This window comes from Pantherophis guttatus, chromosome 4, assembly GCF_059756535.1.
Source record: "Pantherophis guttatus breed Tessera chromosome 4, ASM5975653v1, whole genome shotgun sequence".
In the NCBI taxonomy this organism is placed as follows: domain Eukaryota; kingdom Metazoa; phylum Chordata; class Lepidosauria; order Squamata; family Colubridae; genus Pantherophis; species Pantherophis guttatus.
In genome coordinates, this window is record NC_142066.1 from 55774894 (window position 1) to 55792440 (window position 17547).

The 17547-nt window shown below is 40.5% G+C and overlaps 1 protein-coding gene across 2 annotated transcripts in view; it reads right to left on the reverse strand.

Moving 5' to 3' along the window:
• Positions 1-10496, reverse strand: part of MAP3K14 (mitogen-activated protein kinase kinase kinase 14) — a 56064-nt gene extending 45568 nt beyond the window's left edge. For both annotated transcript variants that reach the window (XM_034415987.3, XM_087892213.1), the window contains exon 1: positions 10326-10496. The gene's annotated coding sequence lies outside the window, so the exon portion shown is untranslated. The remainder of the gene's footprint in view (positions 1-10325) is intronic.
• Positions 10497-17547: the final 7051 nt, after the last annotated feature.

Here is a 17547-nt window from a genome sequence, read left to right on the forward strand (position 1 = left end):
CTTCATGTTGTGCATCAATTGTGGCCACTCCTGCATTAGGAGTCCTTGTGCTCACTCATTCAAGCCTAGTCATCTCGTGGTTGGACTATTGCAATGCGCTCTACATGGAGCGACTCTTGAAGAGCCTTTACAAGCTATACCTGGTGCAGAATGCAACGGCATGGGCAGTTCTTGGGGTTCCAAGAGCGGCCCATTTAACACGACTGTTCTGTGAGTTGCACTGGCTGCCAGTTTACTTCTGGGTACAATTCAAGGTGTAGATTATCACCTTAAAGGCAGAGAAAGAATGCTGCAGGCCCCATTGGTTTTTCAGCTGGCGGGTATTCCAGCTGGCGGGGTCCAGGAGAAAATCCTTTTCTGTTGTTGCTTCTGTCCTTTGGAACCCCCCACTCCTCCTGAATGAGATTAGCTCTAACCCGCTTGACTTTCTGTTATTTTCGACATTGCTTAAAGACATTCTATATCTTAATTCTACACATATGTGCTTTGATTCCCAACTATTTTGTATCAGCCTTAAGTGTTCTACAGAATTGCTTAGATTCTGTCTACTGTGTCTTTGCTTATGTAGACAACCATGCTAGCAAAGCAGATTTAAAACAAAATCTTCCAGAAACCTTTTAAAGCAAACTGCCCAATCACTGAATTGGTAATCTAGTTAACCCAAGATCTAAACACTCCAGAAAGTGTTTTAAGACAAGTGAAATTTTTTTCCTTTTGAATTCAGTTTTGAAGTAAGTGAAGAAAATGTGTTTAAAAAGAACTATTTAAAAAATGCTGAAGCTGTTGTCAGGATTCTTTGATCATATTAATGAGAAAAATACTTTATGTGCCACTGGGAGGCCGAGACCATTCAAGAAACCACTACAGAGAAGCCAGCCCATCTTAAGAGGTGCCCAAAGAAGTTAATCCTCAGCTAAATGTGTCCTATGACTCCACAGTTGCAAATATGCTGTATAAAGATCCTCATGGAACTTGGCAAGCCACCGAGCCAGACAGGATGAATCACCAGAGATGATTAGATATCTGAACTTTAAAATGCAGCATGCACAGCCTTGCAGCAAATGCTACAGGCCAGTTCTCAATAGAGTTTAGTGCTTCCTCTGCACCCACGCTTTCATACACAGCCTTTTGCAATTCCTGCTGGTATTTAAATGTAACTTGAAAGAAAAAAAAAAGTGAGCAACTAATGACTCATCCTACAGTATATCTACAGCATCCTACACCCAAAGCATATATTGCCCTGCTGCTAAGTCAAGGACTAGGAATGACTGTTGAACCTTATAAATGAGAAAACAGCCTTTTAATTCCTATAAACAAAATTAAAATCTCCAAAACGAAACCCGGACCAAGTTTTACTGCAGATTTATTGCAAACACTGTTACAGAAGTATAATACTGGAAATGCTTTCAATACAAAATTGCCTTTTAAAAAAAAAAACTTCAGCTGGTGCGATATTGATTCAACTTGTGACACTAAATGGCTTTTACATGTATTATTTTGCTCTGACACTGGATACTTTTTCATTTTTAGATTTACATTTAAATATGCCAATGGAGAGTTGTGCAAAAGCCAGGAATTCACAGGGCAGAGCTGTCAGGTACATAGACAATAAATTTTGCTGAAACATCTGGGGAGAAAAGACAATGGTTTTGCAGTACTCTGGGTAAAAAAGGAAATTTGCAACCCCAACAAAGACAGAAGCAATCAACTTTGTATGTCATTGCTTTAGTATTCAACCGAATGTCTGAGAGCTTCTAAGCAAGTAGAAATCAAACTGAGGTTTTATCAAGCTTAACATTAAGCTTCAGAATTGTGAATAACATGAAACCATTTACTTGATGAACCATTATACTTTTATGAACTTTCCTAAGCTTTATAATAAGTTCCAAAGGCTAATCTTTCTACTAGCCCACTAGTCACTGATCACATTAGAACCCATTAATCACAAATGGTTGATCCATGTTGATGGAATACAAATTAAATAACTGGGAAACTTTATTTAATCAAATATTATGTTGCTGGCTACTCTGTGCTTTAGGAACTCATCTATTTCAAGCCAGCCCAATTTTCTCATTCCTCTCTATCTCTATCTCTCTCTATCCTTTCTTCACATACTATTTTGCAATTCAATATATAAAATATTTATTTTACAAATCTTTGTTTTGTAATTTTATTCAACATCTATTTGTTTCTAACCCTCTCTCTTCTTCATACTTCAAAACTCAATCTTGGCATATTTAATCAAATTTTGTGTTTCTTCTTACATACACCCGGAGGCTCCAACTGGTCCAGAATGCGGCCGCGTGGGTGGTTATGGGAGCGACATGGCGCTCCCATGTAACATCTCTCCTGCGCGAGCTGCACTGGCTCCCGGTGGTCTTCCAGGTGCGCTTCAAGGTATTGGTTACCACCTTTAGAGCACTCCATGGCTTAGGACCTGGGTACCTACTAGACTGCCTTCTGCCACCGGTAGCCTCTCACCGGCCAGTACGCTCCCACAGAGAGGGGCTCCTCAGGGTGCCGTCGGTCAAACAGTGTCGACTGGCGGCCCCCAGGGGAAGAGCCTTCTCTGTGGGGGCACCTGCCCTTTGGAACGAGCTCCCCCCGGAGATACGGAGGATCCTGGATTTACACACTTTCCGCCGTGCCCTCAAAACTTTTGTATTCCAACAAGCTGGGCCGGCCTAACTCTTTTTAATTGTTCAATTTTAATTTGTTTTTTAAAAAGGGGTGTTTTAATTAGTATGGGCCAAATTCGTTTAATATGTTTTAATTGTTTTTTAAATTTTATCTTTAGCTGTTCCGCCCTGAGTCCTTCGGGAGAAGGGCGGTATATAAATCCAAACTAAACTAAACTAAACTAAACTAAACTAAACTAAACTAAACTAAACTAAACTAAACTAAACTAAACTAAACTAAACTATATATCATTATATATTACTATGGTGACAATAAGGGGAAAAAGAAGCATCATGTATATTTACCATCTAGAGTTATGTATAAAAATAATAAAGGCTAGATAAAAGTTAATAATCATAATTCTGTTCATCTCTTACATGGCAAAAGTGGGAAATTAATACTACATAATATTATGGATGCATTAGGAGAATATAGTCAATACTTCTGTTAATAGACAGTTTTTCCCCTAAAATCCTATTTTTCTCCTAAAATTAAGATGAAGATACATTGTTGCAATGCCTCATATCTATTGATCTTCTTCAGAAAATAAAACAAACTATGGTCTTCATTTAAAACTTTCTCATGTATTTCTATTACCAGTGCAGCTTTTGATTAATGATTAAGTAAAAAGGCATATTTAATTGCTTTCTGAAGGATAGATTATGTTTCTGAATCAATTGGGAGATCCAATCATGTTCAAAAAGAGCTGCTGCACTACATTACTTGTTCTCAGGATGTCACATCATGAGGCATGTGATAACCTCTGGCTTGCTTACTTCTTTAAGAATACCAGTTTCACTCACAATACATAGTCTGAGAATTAGTAAAAAAAAAAGTTTTCAGTATAGGATTCAAGAGATCATGCTCTTTGCATTCTTATTTTGCCATATTTCCTACAGATATGGACATCACTCTTAATTACTCCTGATTTCTATTTCAAGGAATCCACTTCCTATAATATTCTCCTTTTAGTCAGAAGAAGTGCAACCTGCCTATCCAAATTAGGTAGTTGCAAATATAAGTTCAAGATTCAAAATTCTGATCCTGAATTTCTCTGATATTATTTAATAAACAAATTATTCCTTTGGCTGATAACTATATTATATGAACAATGTATGATGCAGGGGTGAAATCCAGCAGGTTCTGACAGGTTCTGGAGAACCAGTAGCGGAAATTTTGAGTAGTTCGGAGAACTGGCAAATACCACCTCTGGCTTGTCCCAGAGTGGGGTGGGAATGGAGATTTTGTAATATCCTTCTCCCAGGAGTGGGGAGGGAATGGGATTTTGCAGTATCCTTTCCCTGAAGTGGGGTGGGAATGGAGAGTTTGCAGTATCCTTCCCCTGCCATGCCCACCAAGCCATACCACGCCCACAGAACCGGTAGTTAAAAAAAAATGGATTTTACCACTGGTCTGATGGAAGTCAGAAAAGGTACTGAAGATATCCTGGAGGTTAAAAGGAGCCTTTCGTTTGCTGTAAACTGTGCAACAGATACAATTATAAAAGGCACTATTAAAGAAATATCTAAATAATTATAACCCAGCTATCACATGTGCAGTAGCAAAATTCTGTGCAGCTACAGTGACCACAAGGAAAATCCGATTACAGAATTAAAGATGTTTACTGCACCAATTTCTTGTAGATATCGCTAACAATTTTTAGATAATCTATATTTACACACATACTTATCCGCTCTCCCATCATGTAACTAAGGGCAAGTGTCATACTGTTTGATACCATGTATTTTATTATTATGGACGTTATTACTTATTATTAGTAGTAGTAATATCTTTTAACACTATTGTTAACAGTGGTAATTTTGTCTATTGCTGGTTTGTGACCATAATAAAGTTTTTTATTATTATTATGCTTTGATAGCAGTTTAAATAATCATGCAGGATAATACAGGTGGTCCTCAATTTACACATGCAGGATAATTGAACCCAAGATTTCTGTGGCTAAGCGAGTGTGTTGTTAACTGAATTTTGTCCCATTTTATAACATTTCTTGACAGTTGTTATGTGAATCACTGCAGTTGTTAAGTTAGCCACACAGATGTTAAGTGAATCTGGCTTCCCCATTGACTTTGCTTATCACAATGTCCCAAAAGATGACCATATGACCTTGGGACCCTGCAACAGTTATGAATATGAGTCAGCTGCCTCATGTGTCTGAATTTTGACCATGTGGATTCTGCAATGGTCATAAATGTGAAAAATGGTCAAAAGTAACTTTTTATAGTGCCATTATAACTTTGAATGATCACTAAATGAACTGTTGTAAGTCAAGGGCAACCTGTACTACACCAACTACAAAGAAAAATGTTTAATAAAGGCTAGTCTTGCTTCAGTATAACTCTGAAGAATCATAAAACCGGAACTTTTATTGTTAAAAAACAATAAATTAATATAACAGGATGAGATAAATCTGCTACAGCAAACAGGAAAGGCGGATCTTTGATTAAACTGGGGAAAAGCTCAATTACCAGAAAGGAAGAGAAGGATGTAATAGATGTCTCTTTTAGTCATAAAGTGGTTTAATCCAACAAGTTTAAAATATTTTAAATCTCAAACATCAGCTCACAGATGTGTATTGAATTGCAAGTCCTACTGAGGAGTTGGAAATCCCTCTGTTTTATTTAACATATATAAAACCATATAAAATATATATTTTAAAAAACTGAATGGGCAGGTAGAACCATACTAATAGTAGCCAAAAAATTGCCAGAAACTCCACAGACATCCTAACCTCAGACCTAGGAACAGAGCCAGCCATTTATTGTTTATTTAAAAGCTTTGTATAACTGCCCATCTTAAACAACTCTAGGTGGCTCAGAAAAACATTAATACCAGTAACTATTAAACAATTGGGGAAAAAAACCCAACCCTGAGCCTTAACCATCCTGTTAGGATGTCTTGCCTCAAGCTCCAATTACCTTCATTCTATTTCTTCTACTTTAGTCTATCTTCCCAAAGGCTGCCAAATTGCTGGAAGGAGAATATTCCATGTTCTTAAAGAGGTTTATGAAATATTTGAAGGGAGAGAATTATAGTTATCTTGGGACGAAACGTATGCTTTTCAGAGACCAGATACCATATCAGAGAAGGTGTGCTTCCTTGGACAATGGATGTTGTCCATTGATGGCAATATTTAATACAAAGAACCCAAATCATATCCGCTTTGCTTGATTTTACCAGATGAGTGGAAACTATTGGAGACAGGTACTCCCTCAAATAATCAGATCTCTCCAGGAAAGGCTTTAAGGTAACCACCAGCATCTTGAATTCTACCTGGAAGTCAACCAGCAACCAATGCTATTCACAAAACAGTGATAACATGGACATTAACATGAAATACTCATCACTGCCTGCATCCCTGCATTTATGTACTTGTTGCAAGAAGTTGAATTTAAGAATCCAGTACTGAAATCCTATATAAGAGGAAGATATTTTGTCACCTATAAAAGATGAGGATGCACTTTGTTCTACAATAAAAAGATTCAGGCTTATTTGGCTCTAACTTCTATTAACTAAATACACACTCTTCCTTTTATACAACCCTAATATTGTCTTCCAGCTATCTGGGCTAATCCCTTTATGCTTTTTTCTTCCTTTCCTATCCTATACAACTGCCTTTTTTTTCTTCATCTATGTGAAGGTTGGGTGGAATGGGATGAGAGTAGGTGGTCTTGGAAATATGGAAAGAGAAACAAGTTGTGCAAGCAATGAAAGCAATTGTTGAGTCAGGATCACCAACTGCTGGAGGCTATAATCAACTTTGTAATCATTAACAGCCAGTTTTTCTTTTTGTCATCAGGACTCTTTAGTAGGCTAGCTGCAGACATCAGTTAGCTTTGGATAATAGCTAAGAACTAAGATTTTTCTTCATCTCTATAGCAGAAAGTAAATGGTTATCTGATAAACCATGTCAGTAAATTAAATACAGATAATCCTCAACTTATGACCACAATTGAGTCCAAAATTTATGTTACTATGAGAGAAATTTGCTACGTGAGTTTTGTTCCATTTTACAACTTCTTACCACATTTGTTAAGTGAATCACTGCAGATGTTAAATTAGTAACACAGTTGCTAAGTGAATCTGGCTTTCCCATTGACTTTGCTTGTCAGGTTACAAAAGGGACATGTCTCTGACACTGCAACTGTCGTAAATATTAGTCAGTTGCCAAGCGTCTGAATTACGATCACATGACTATGGGGATACGGCAATGATCATAAGTATGAAAAACGGTCATATATCACTTTTTCAATGCCCTTGAGACTTCAAATGGTCACTATATGAACTGTTGTAAATCGAGGACAACCTTTATTTACTCAAAAGTAAGTCAAGTTATATTCAGGGAATCTTACTGTCAGATATTTGTATATAGAATCATAGTCTTTACCACTGAATTCACATTGTGGCTGCGATTACATTGTACTAAACCATTGTTTACTGAATAAGCCACAGCTGGTTGAATTTTGGCAACACACAGCCCAAATCAAATGAATATTATAGTTTATCATGCTATGTGAACTAGACCTGAATGTCCATGTGATGCCAAATTATCATTTTTCTGTTCCAATTCTGAAGTTGGGAAAGAGAGACCAAAATTCTGTTATGGCTGCCTTCTACAGGACAGCTTCCTTCTTTAAATATGAACCTACAAGAATGAAATGGACAGAAATAATCTCCTTCATACACAAATGTTCTCTGGAAGTGAGGAATATCCTTACCCATTTTTCAACTCTAGCTTGTGAGGACTTTTTTTGCCCAATAATAAATACAATATTTGTCACCATTAGCAGAAATGTGGAACTGTGATCTAAGAAATCCATTTGTCTTCTCTTTAAATCAATTTGTATAGAAACTGAAGACATTTTCTTGGTAGGCTCTTCTTTATTTCAGATGTTTTTAAACAATTACTTTCAAGAGGTTTTAATCAATGGCTTTTTCCTGGGAGGAAGGGTTTACTCTAGTGCAGTGATGGCTAACCTTTTTGCCATCGCGTGCCAAAAGTGGAGGGAGCGCGGGGGAGTCACGCACACGTGTGCCCACATCCATAATTCTATGTGCCCTGCCCTCCATGCTTTCTCTGCTTTTGGCACGTGATGGCCCGGTGGGCCCGGTAGGCCCATTTTTCGCTTTCCCCAGGCTCCAGAGCCTTTCTAGGAGCCTGGGGAGGTAAAACATGGCCTTCCCCACCCCTCCTAGAGGCCCTCCGGAGGCTGGAAACAGCATGTTTACTGACTTCTGGTGGGTCCAGAAGGCCTAAAAATCAACTGGCGGAGCTGAGCTTGCGTGCCTACCAATATGGCTCCATGTGCCACCTGTGGCACCCGTGACATAGGTTCGCAATCACGGCTCTAGTGGAACTCTTGTAAATGAAACTGGAGTCTGAGGTGTAAATATCTTTATAAATATTAAATCTCTGGGCCTGGGGATAAATATGTTTATTATCTGAAAGCTTATCAGAAACTACTGTATTGGATCAAGGCAGATCATGGAGGAAGATAAAAAGATTTAACAAACTAGTCAAGATATGTGAAAGGAACCTGGGATGTACTGTAATCGCAGTAAATAAATATGGTGCCTCTGAACTTTCAAGATAGGAATAATATATCATTGAATAGAAGTGTGTGGGTGGGCGTGCATGCATGCGTATATGAATGCACATAAATATCCAAGAAAAGTTAGCCTAAGGGGCAGAAAGAAACATATAAATTAGTTGTACAGGTTTTGTTGCATCTTGTTCTTTTAGTCTTCCAGATGACACAGTACAACACTACTTTTATGGCAAATTGACAACTTTAGCCCTATCAGGATTGTCTTTATAGTTTTTTAGATATAGTTCCTTTTATGCTATAGCTGTTGATTTCATAGCCTGATTTTACTTCATATTCAATTAGAACAATCAGAGGTCTTCTAGTCAAATGCCCTGCTCAAGCAGGACACCTCATACCATTTCAGACAAATGGTTGTCCAATCTCTTCATACTCAAAAGATATTACCCACCTCCTATACCCATGATGGCGAACCTATGGCACACATGTCACCTGTTACATGTGGAGACATCTATGCGGGCATGCGAGCCAACACCCAGGTCAGCTCCACCATGCATGCCCATGTACCTCTCACCAGCCAGCTGATTTTTGGGTCTCTTCCAGGAGACCCCGTGCTGTTTTTGGTTCCAGGAGGCTTCAGGGAGGCCTGCTAGTACAAAAACGGGTGTCATGCATACACAGTGGACGAGAGGAGTGTGGGTCGGTCACACGTGCATACACAGGGCCAGGCGGAGTGCGGGGGGGGTGCACGCATGTGCAGGGGGCCTGCCCTGCAGGGGGCATTGCATTATGGGTGTCGGCATGCATGTGCTTTCAGCACCCAAGGAAAAAAATTATACAATATTGTATTCTTTTAACGCATACAGATAGTCCTTGACTTACAACAGTTCACTTAGTGACCATTCAAAGTTACAACTGCCCTGAAAAAAGTGAGTTATGATAATTTTTCACACTTGTGACCATTACAGCATCCCCATGGTCATGTGATTTGCATTCAGATGCTTGGCGACTGATTCACATTTATGACGGTTGCAGTCTCTTGGGATCATGTGATCACCTTCTGTCAAGGTGGTTTTTCAGTGGAAACCTCAATGAGGTTTCACTTAAACCAGTTTCACTTAACAACCGTGTTACTAATAACTGCAGTGATTAACAAATGTGGCAAGAAAAGTTGTAAAATGGGGCAAAAATCACTTAGCAAATTTCCCACTTAGCATCATAAATTTTGGGCTCAATTGTGGTCATAAGTTGGGGACTACCTACCTATACAATGCATAGGCTCAGAGACTGCAAGATTCAAGAGCCTGACCCCAGACTAAGACTAGGTAAGAATCTAAATCTAAATGTCAATACTTGAGCCAATCCATCATTTGTAGCAGGAAAACACACAGCAACGTTAACTATAACGGAGTTCGGGTCTTCGCTGGTTCCGCCAAAACGAGACAGACAACGTTCAGAGAGACAATCTCCTAGTTGTTATTGCGACCACCAAAAAGGGCCATCGCGTACATATAAAAATGATTTTGCTGTATAAAACGGAAGGAGAAGCAATGGGAAAAATGAAAGTGTTACGAATGAAATACGACTTTTAGAAATCACGAACAGTTCTTTTCTCCCCCCCCCCCCCGCCGCGGGGAGAAACTTGCTAACGAAGATCAGACACAATTCAATACAGAAAACTTGCGGGGGCGGAAGGCATCGGGTTGCAGCAATTGCAACGTCTGGGAGTTTGGGGAAAAAAAGAGGACCAAGAAAGCAGCGAAAGAAAGCAGAAAGCGGGCCGATTCTCAGACGCTGCTCACTTCCCTTCGTATTCTAACCTCCTCCTCCTCCAGAGTCGGGGGGAGGCGAATTAATAATTCCGGACTGAAGTTAAACGGGGCAGTGGGAAAGAAACTCTGCGGACAGATAAGCGAGGTAGAAGACAAAGCGAGAGGCTGGGGAAATGCATAAAGACGAAAGGACCGTCTGAAGAAGCCGTGTCGCTCCTCTCTCTCCACTCGTTTCTGACAGCAGAAACAGGGATCCGCCATAACCAGCCCTCTGAAAGGCGAGCGGGGGCGGCGCAGAGCAGAAACCCACCTGTCGGCGGAAAGGAGAAAGAGAAGCCGGCCGACCGCTTGCAGCCTCCTCCGCAGTTCAGCCTGAGACTATGAAGAAAGTGAACGGCCACGGAGAGGGAGAAGAAGACAACCGGTTACGCCCCCGCCTCGCCCGTCGTGCAATCACATCCTCCCATTAGCCTGAAATCCCGCCTCTTACGGCAGCTCCCGCTCAGGGGATAGGCCAATCCCCAAATCTTTTCGAGGAAGCCGGTCGACCATTCGCTTGTAAGAGCAGTTACGTCACTCACATAGAACCTCCTTGGCGTGGGCCTGCCCTTCAAAGTCCTCCCAATCCCGCCTCTTTTCAGACCGGTGGCTAGTAGGGCTCGTGATTTCTTTTAAATCATTCGGGCTATAGAGAAATGCTAGCAAGTCTCCTGGTTTTCTTTTTTGGACATTTTGGTCTTCTTCTTCTTCTTCCTCCTCCTCCTCCCTAAGCGGAAGTGAAAACTGACTGTACACATTTAATGGAGAATATTAAGATAGCATGACGTGTCTATAACATCCATGTTAGAAACATGCACGCAATGATTTTCTGTGCCGTAGACCCTGAAAGAGATAGTTAGTGTTGCCATGTCTGCTTCCAAAAAATAGTGGACAAGCGGGGGGAGGGGGGTGTTGGGGTGTTAAGTAGTAAAAAAAAATAAAAAAAATTACAATTAAATTATATATTTTCTTACAAACATTTTAAAACTTATTAAAATAATCACTTTGTATCTATGTATTTTATTGTTTGGCTGTTCACCGCCCTGAGTCCTTCGGGAGTAGGGCGGTATACAGATCAAATAAACTAAACTTCAAAACTTTACTTAAAATTCAAAACATCAAATATATTATAATAATATGTAAAATATTAAATTACATTTTACTTTGCTGTCGTGTGTATTTTTTATTTGACTACACAGCTTTGATCAATTCTTTGTGTTTAAGGAATAATTCTTTAATTTCAGTACAACGTTGAGAAATATTAAAAAATATACGAAGTTCATTTCGAACTGATACAAGTGGTCGGTTACATTCGTCAGTCCACAAATTTCCCATTACACTGAAAATTCGTTCAACGTTTGCATTTGATACCGGAATTGATGCACAATACTGGAACAGCTTCAGTAAACTTGGAGTTGGCTCTTTCTTGAAAAAGTACATCCACTTATCAAGGGATGAATCGCCCTGCAGATGAACATAAACTTCTAAGGCAGAAATTTCATTGAAGAGAGTGTTGGGTGGAAGTTCTTCTCGCCATGGTGATAATAACCAGATGTTTGTCATTTCTTCTAAAGTTGGAGGATTATTGCGATCAATTAGATTGAAACAACTTAGCATCTCATATACTGAATCGGTGAAATTATACCACTTTTCTAGGTACGCAATGGCTCTTTGATACACGTTGATAGCTTCTTTCTTGAACTTTTGCAGGGCATTCTCAGGAAAATGGTTTTTAAGTAAGGCAAATAAAACTTTCATTCCAAAAAACTGCTCATCGTATTTTTTTTGCAAAGAATCACGCAGCTTACACATGATAATGTGAAGATCACATGCAAGAATTTTCTTGCTTTCCAGCTTCAGTAGGGTGGCTTGCATTATTGACATGAAGAAGTGCGTGAAATATAAATACAATTCTGAAATGGTTGGTTCATTGTCCTTTGCGAGTTCATTTTCCTGATCCGAAATAAGGTTCCAAATAACCTTATGGCACTCATCAGATCCAAGAGAAATAAAATACGATTTTAGAGGTATCCAGTTTAAAAGAAGTCTTTCGACCACTTTAAACAAACTTAACCAACGTGTTGGAACATGGGGCAAAACTTCATGGAATTCTGACTCGCAAAACTCAAAAAATGATTTCAACTCTTCTCGTTTTTTCGCAGAATTCAAAAATTCGACAAAAACCTTCAGCACTACATTTTCGATATCAAAAGATAACTGCTTTAATGCATTTTTTGCGCTGTTGTGTAAAATGTGATTATTGCAATGAGCATTCAATCTTTGTCTCATTCTAACTTATGAAACAAAAGACAAAACACAATTCTCCTATCCTTATTCTCTTAGACTATACATCTTTAGATTACGTACCATTTCATCATAAAGCTTTTGAATAAAAAAAATGTCCACTATTTTGTGAAAAAAAATAGTGAACATAATGTGAAAAAAGTGGACTGTCCGCTCAAATAGTGGACGCTAGGGGGAAAAAAACAAAATAAGAGTACTGATATTTTGGGAATTTAATGTTAGAGAACACTAAAAATACCAAGGGTGAGTAAACAAACAAATAAATCATGTAGCCAATCGAGTCAGAGTTCTCACCTGAGGCACAGATAATCAGGTCCAAATTATATTTTGGACACATTACATGTGTTACATGTCACATGAAGACTTTGCTTTCTGGAGAAGATCTATATTCGAATATCAATATCTGGGTCATCTAATAATTGAAGTACAGCATTGTTTATATAAACATAAATCAGACACTGGTCCAGTATATGCCCTTAACTTACAGCCAGTCACAATGTGATCTACAATTTGATGTGGGTCCCAGCAGTCACACTGGGGGGACGATTCTATGCCCCATTTATACAGAGAGTCTTGGCAGATACCATATGAGGTACAAATCCTATTTAGGATTGTCCTTTGCTAACATGGTAGTTCAAAGCCAGGCACCTTTTTTGTGGAGTCATCTGTATGTCTGTCTATGTCTTGGCATTCAGCAACCCATTTGCTTTTCATTGGGAATCTATGTTAAAATTGCTGGGCAGATGTTGTGCAAGTGCCAGTAGGGTCTTCCATTTGAGCCATTAGAGTCTTCTAGCAAATAAATGAGGGAGATAGGCATGCATTGGTAAGAGTGAATAGTTCATATTTTTTCTGTATTCCCTCACTAGTGCATCTTGCCTTTGTATCTTGCCTGGTTCAGAAAAGGAAGCCAGCAAGTTGGAGTGGTTTTAATATATCCACTTATAATCTTCAAGGTGTCATTGAGTTTGCATCTAGCTTACTAGTATGGCACCTATTGAGCCATATAGGGGCACAGTATTCTGTTGTGGAATAGACCAACCTTTGTAGCTGATAACCTGAGGATAGCAGCTGAAGTTCCTCATTTAGTTCCACAAAATTGTTGTATATTGTTCCTAGTATTTATTTTAGCTGTCATATTCTCTGGATGTATCTTATAGGAGAGAGTCCAGTCAATGTTTCTCTAAAATACTTTGAATGGGGATTATAGCGAAATAAGATGTTGCTTAAATAAATCTTCGGGGCTTCATATGCTAGTTTATTATTAAGGTGGAAGCATATAGCTACTGTTTTGCTGGTGCTAGGAGTGAACCTTCAGTCAGTGAAGAATTTTCCTAAGATTTTAAGATCTTTGGGCAGGAGGCTGCTTGCCACTTTCATGTGTTTTTCTTGTACTGCTATGGCCAAATCATCAGCGTATCCAAAATTGCAGCTCCTTGTCACCAGCATATCTGATATGTGTTAAGTTGAATAGCCTTGTGGGAGACCGTTGTTTAATCACCTTATCTTACTTATGTTGTCCCCCATTATCTGAAAGGATTTATCACTCATCATGTTATTAGTTAGTCGCCAGAGATTTTTGCAGGGGATAATATGGCACAGTTTGTATATCAGCCTGTCCTTCCAACTAAGTCATCTGCCTCAACTAGGTCTACAAATACAGCCGTGGTTTTGAGACCTAATTGGAATCCTGCTTCAATATAGCCTGCTACAATTAGCACCTGATCTACACAGCTCATGTCTTGTCAGAAGTCAGCTTGTTCCACAGGCAGATGTTCATCTATTATGGAACCTATCCTGTTTATAATTAATCTTTCCAGGACTTTGTAGCAGGAGTTCAAAAGTGTGATTGGGTGGTAACTTTCAGCTCTGTTTTGTGGTTTGCCAGGTTTTAGAAGTGATGTCATTTTAGCTTTTTGGAATTCTGGTGGGAATTGAAAACTATTGAAGCAGCTATAGAAAACTACATCTGAGAGAAATTTTCCAATCCAACTCTGTGTGCACCTCCCAGAGTTTATCAAAATTTCTATATGCTTTACCAATTTCCGACTACCAATGGCAGTGTCAATTTCCTTTATAGAGAAAGGACAACACTACTTAGAAAGTGTTTAGCCTGACCATGAAAAGCTGAAAGTGCTTACTTGATAAGAATGTGGTGTCTTTTCACCCTTGGAGCTTTAGGGAGAGATACAACTCAAGAAACTATTTAGTCAGAAGTTATATTGGATGTTTGCCATTGGTTTGTTTAGCTCCACCCAATTTCCTTAATAGGCTCCAAGCTTTCCTGCTAGATTTGAGATTTAGTGATTCTGTGTATTGTTCCCACTTCTTACGTCAAACTGCATTCAAATTGTGTAAGAGATCATTGGTGATCTCCAGATTACTACTCTGTAAGAAGGTCTGGTAGAGTCCTTCAGTAACTTCATTCCATCCTTGAATGTACTCCTTTCTAGTCAAGGTATATGTCTTTTCGCTGATGATGATTGCTTTCACAAACCTATGATAGTGCTGACTACTTGGTGGAATCCACCGTATAGTTTTATCAAGATTTTCGGCAAATTCGGACCAATTGGTTTTTTTTGAAAGTTCCATCTGGGCTTAGGAGTAGAATGAATTAGGGGAATTTGGAGTACAACTTCTAGCAAGATAGGTTGTGTGGGAATATATCCACTACTTTCCTTTTTGAGGAAAAGGACAATAAGGAATCATTTTCTATATTTCTTTTAACATACGTAGCCGCACCATAGCTGGGATGGTAGGTGGCTCCCAATAGGTTATAATCATGAATCTTGCCTCTGCTGAGTTGCTGTCCTTTTTTTTCTATGTGCGTTTCTTGGAAGATAGCCATATGTTACTGTCCAATAAAAGTTTGGAAACATATTGGCTCTTGGATCTGCTGAGCCCCTCGATATTGATTTGGCAAATTCAAATAATATTCCCAATCTCTCTTGTCATTTGGCCTGAAAAGATCGATTTTTTTGTACTCATTTTTGTTGCCAGGGATTTTGAGAGGCAGGGAACTTTACAGAGTAGTCTGTTTGCCAGCAAATGAACAGCACAGGTTATCTAGTTCCTTAAGGAGACAGTTACAGAATGAAGATAGACAAGACTGAAAAAAAGTAGTGGAAGAATAGCCTACATCAATCAGAAGTGGCCAATAAGCACCAGAATTTCCTAAAGGATATGGAGAAGCATAAGAGATTTACTATCGATGACTGTGATTAGATGTTGTTGATTTGAGAGAAAAAAACTACTTTAAAATCAGTACAATCAGGGACAACTGAAATCTGTTTCAGTCAAGACAAAACTAAGACAAAACAGACAAAATTAAGACCATACAAGACTTGGCAAAATCAGCAAAAAAAAAAAAAAAAAAGATGTTGCTAAGGCTTTGATGTAGTGTGGAAATTTAATGATTACTTCACAGGCTGATAAAGGAGTCTTCCCCGTCACACTTAAAGAGGCGGTGGTTCGACCCCTCCTTAAGAAGCCCACCCTGGATTCAGACTCCCTGAACAACTATTGTCCAGTCTCCAACCTTCGCTTTATAGCGAAGGTTGTTGAGTCCGTGGTGGCACAGCAGCTCCCTCAGTTCCTGGAGGAAACGGACTATCTAGACACGTACCAATCGGGTTTCAGGTGCGGTTACAGCACGGAAACGGCATTGGTTGCCCTAGTGAATGATCTCTGGCGGGTCCGGGATGGGGGTTGCTCTTCCATCCTGGTCCTTCTTGACCTCTCAGCAGCTTTTGATACCATCGACCATGGTATCCTACTGCAGCAACTCGGGGGGTTGGGGGTAGGAGGCACCGTTTATGGTGGTTCTCCTCCTACCTCTCGGGCCGCTCGCAGTTTGTATGGACAGGGGGACAGAGATCCTCCCTGAGGCCCCTCACATGTGGGGTGCCTCAGGGGTCGGTTCTCTCCCCCCTGCTCTTTAACATCTATATGAAGCTGCTGGGTGAGATCATTCATTGTTTTGGGGTGAAGTACCATCAATATGCTGATGATACTCAGCTTTATATCTCCATCCTGGACCACCCTGGGGATGCCCTTTCCGTGATGTCCCGCTGCCTGGAAGCAGTGCAGGCCTGGATGGGAAGAAACAGACTCAGACTTAACCCATCCAAGACTGAGTGGCTGTGGATGCTGGCATCTTGTGATCTAGTGGTCCCGTCACTTATGATAGGAGGGGAGGTACTCATTCCCTCAGAAAGGGTTCGCAATCTGGGTGTTCTCCTGGATTCACAGCTATCTTTGGAAGATCATCTGATGGCCATGACCAGGGGAGCCTTCGCACAAGTACACCTGGTGCGCCAGTTGCGCCCTTTCCTAGACCGGGATGCTCTTGCCATGGTCACTCATGCCCTTGTTACTTCTCAGTTGGACTACTGTAACACCCTCTACATGGTAACACCCTCTACATGCTCGCTGTCTTCAAGCGGTGGCGCGCTCCGGCCTCCAATGCTCTTCTCGTTCCCCAGGTTGCACAGATCCTCGGGCCCTGGGCCTTTGGCTGATGCTGTGCAACACCAGGTCCGTGGCAAATAAAGCCCCCCTCATTTGCGAGCTTATTCAAGAGGGGAGCGTGGACCTGGCGGGTATTACGGAGACCTGGTTGGGCCAGGAGGGGGGAGTCCCTCTTGTTGATATGTGCCCACCCGGTTTTCATGCATTTCATCATCCAAGATCAGAGGGGAGGGGCGGGGGGGCGGTTGTTATTAATGAGGGTCTTAGTCCGAGGGAGGCCGTTGTTCCTCAGACGGCCGGATGTGAGTCCCTCTTTGTGAAGGCTGTGGTTTCCGATGTCCCGATATAGTCAGTTGGTGCCATCACTGACTATTGGGGGCAAGTCGTTGGCCCCCACGGATAGGGCTCACAACTTGGGTGTCCTCCTGGACTCACGGCTGTCTTTAGAAGAGCATTTGACAGCTGTGGCCAGGAAGACTTTTTATCAGGTCTGCCTGATAAACTGCCTGCCAGTTGCGTCCCTTTCTGGATCGGGACTCGTTACATACGGTCACTCATGCCCTCGTCACCACACGCCTGGACTACTGTAATGCTCTCTACATGGGGCTCCCATTGAGGAGCACCCGGAGGCTCCAGTTGGTCCAGAATGTAGCCGCGCAGGTGGTTATGGGAGCGACGTGGCGCTACCATGTGACTCCCCTCCTGCGTGAGCTGCACTG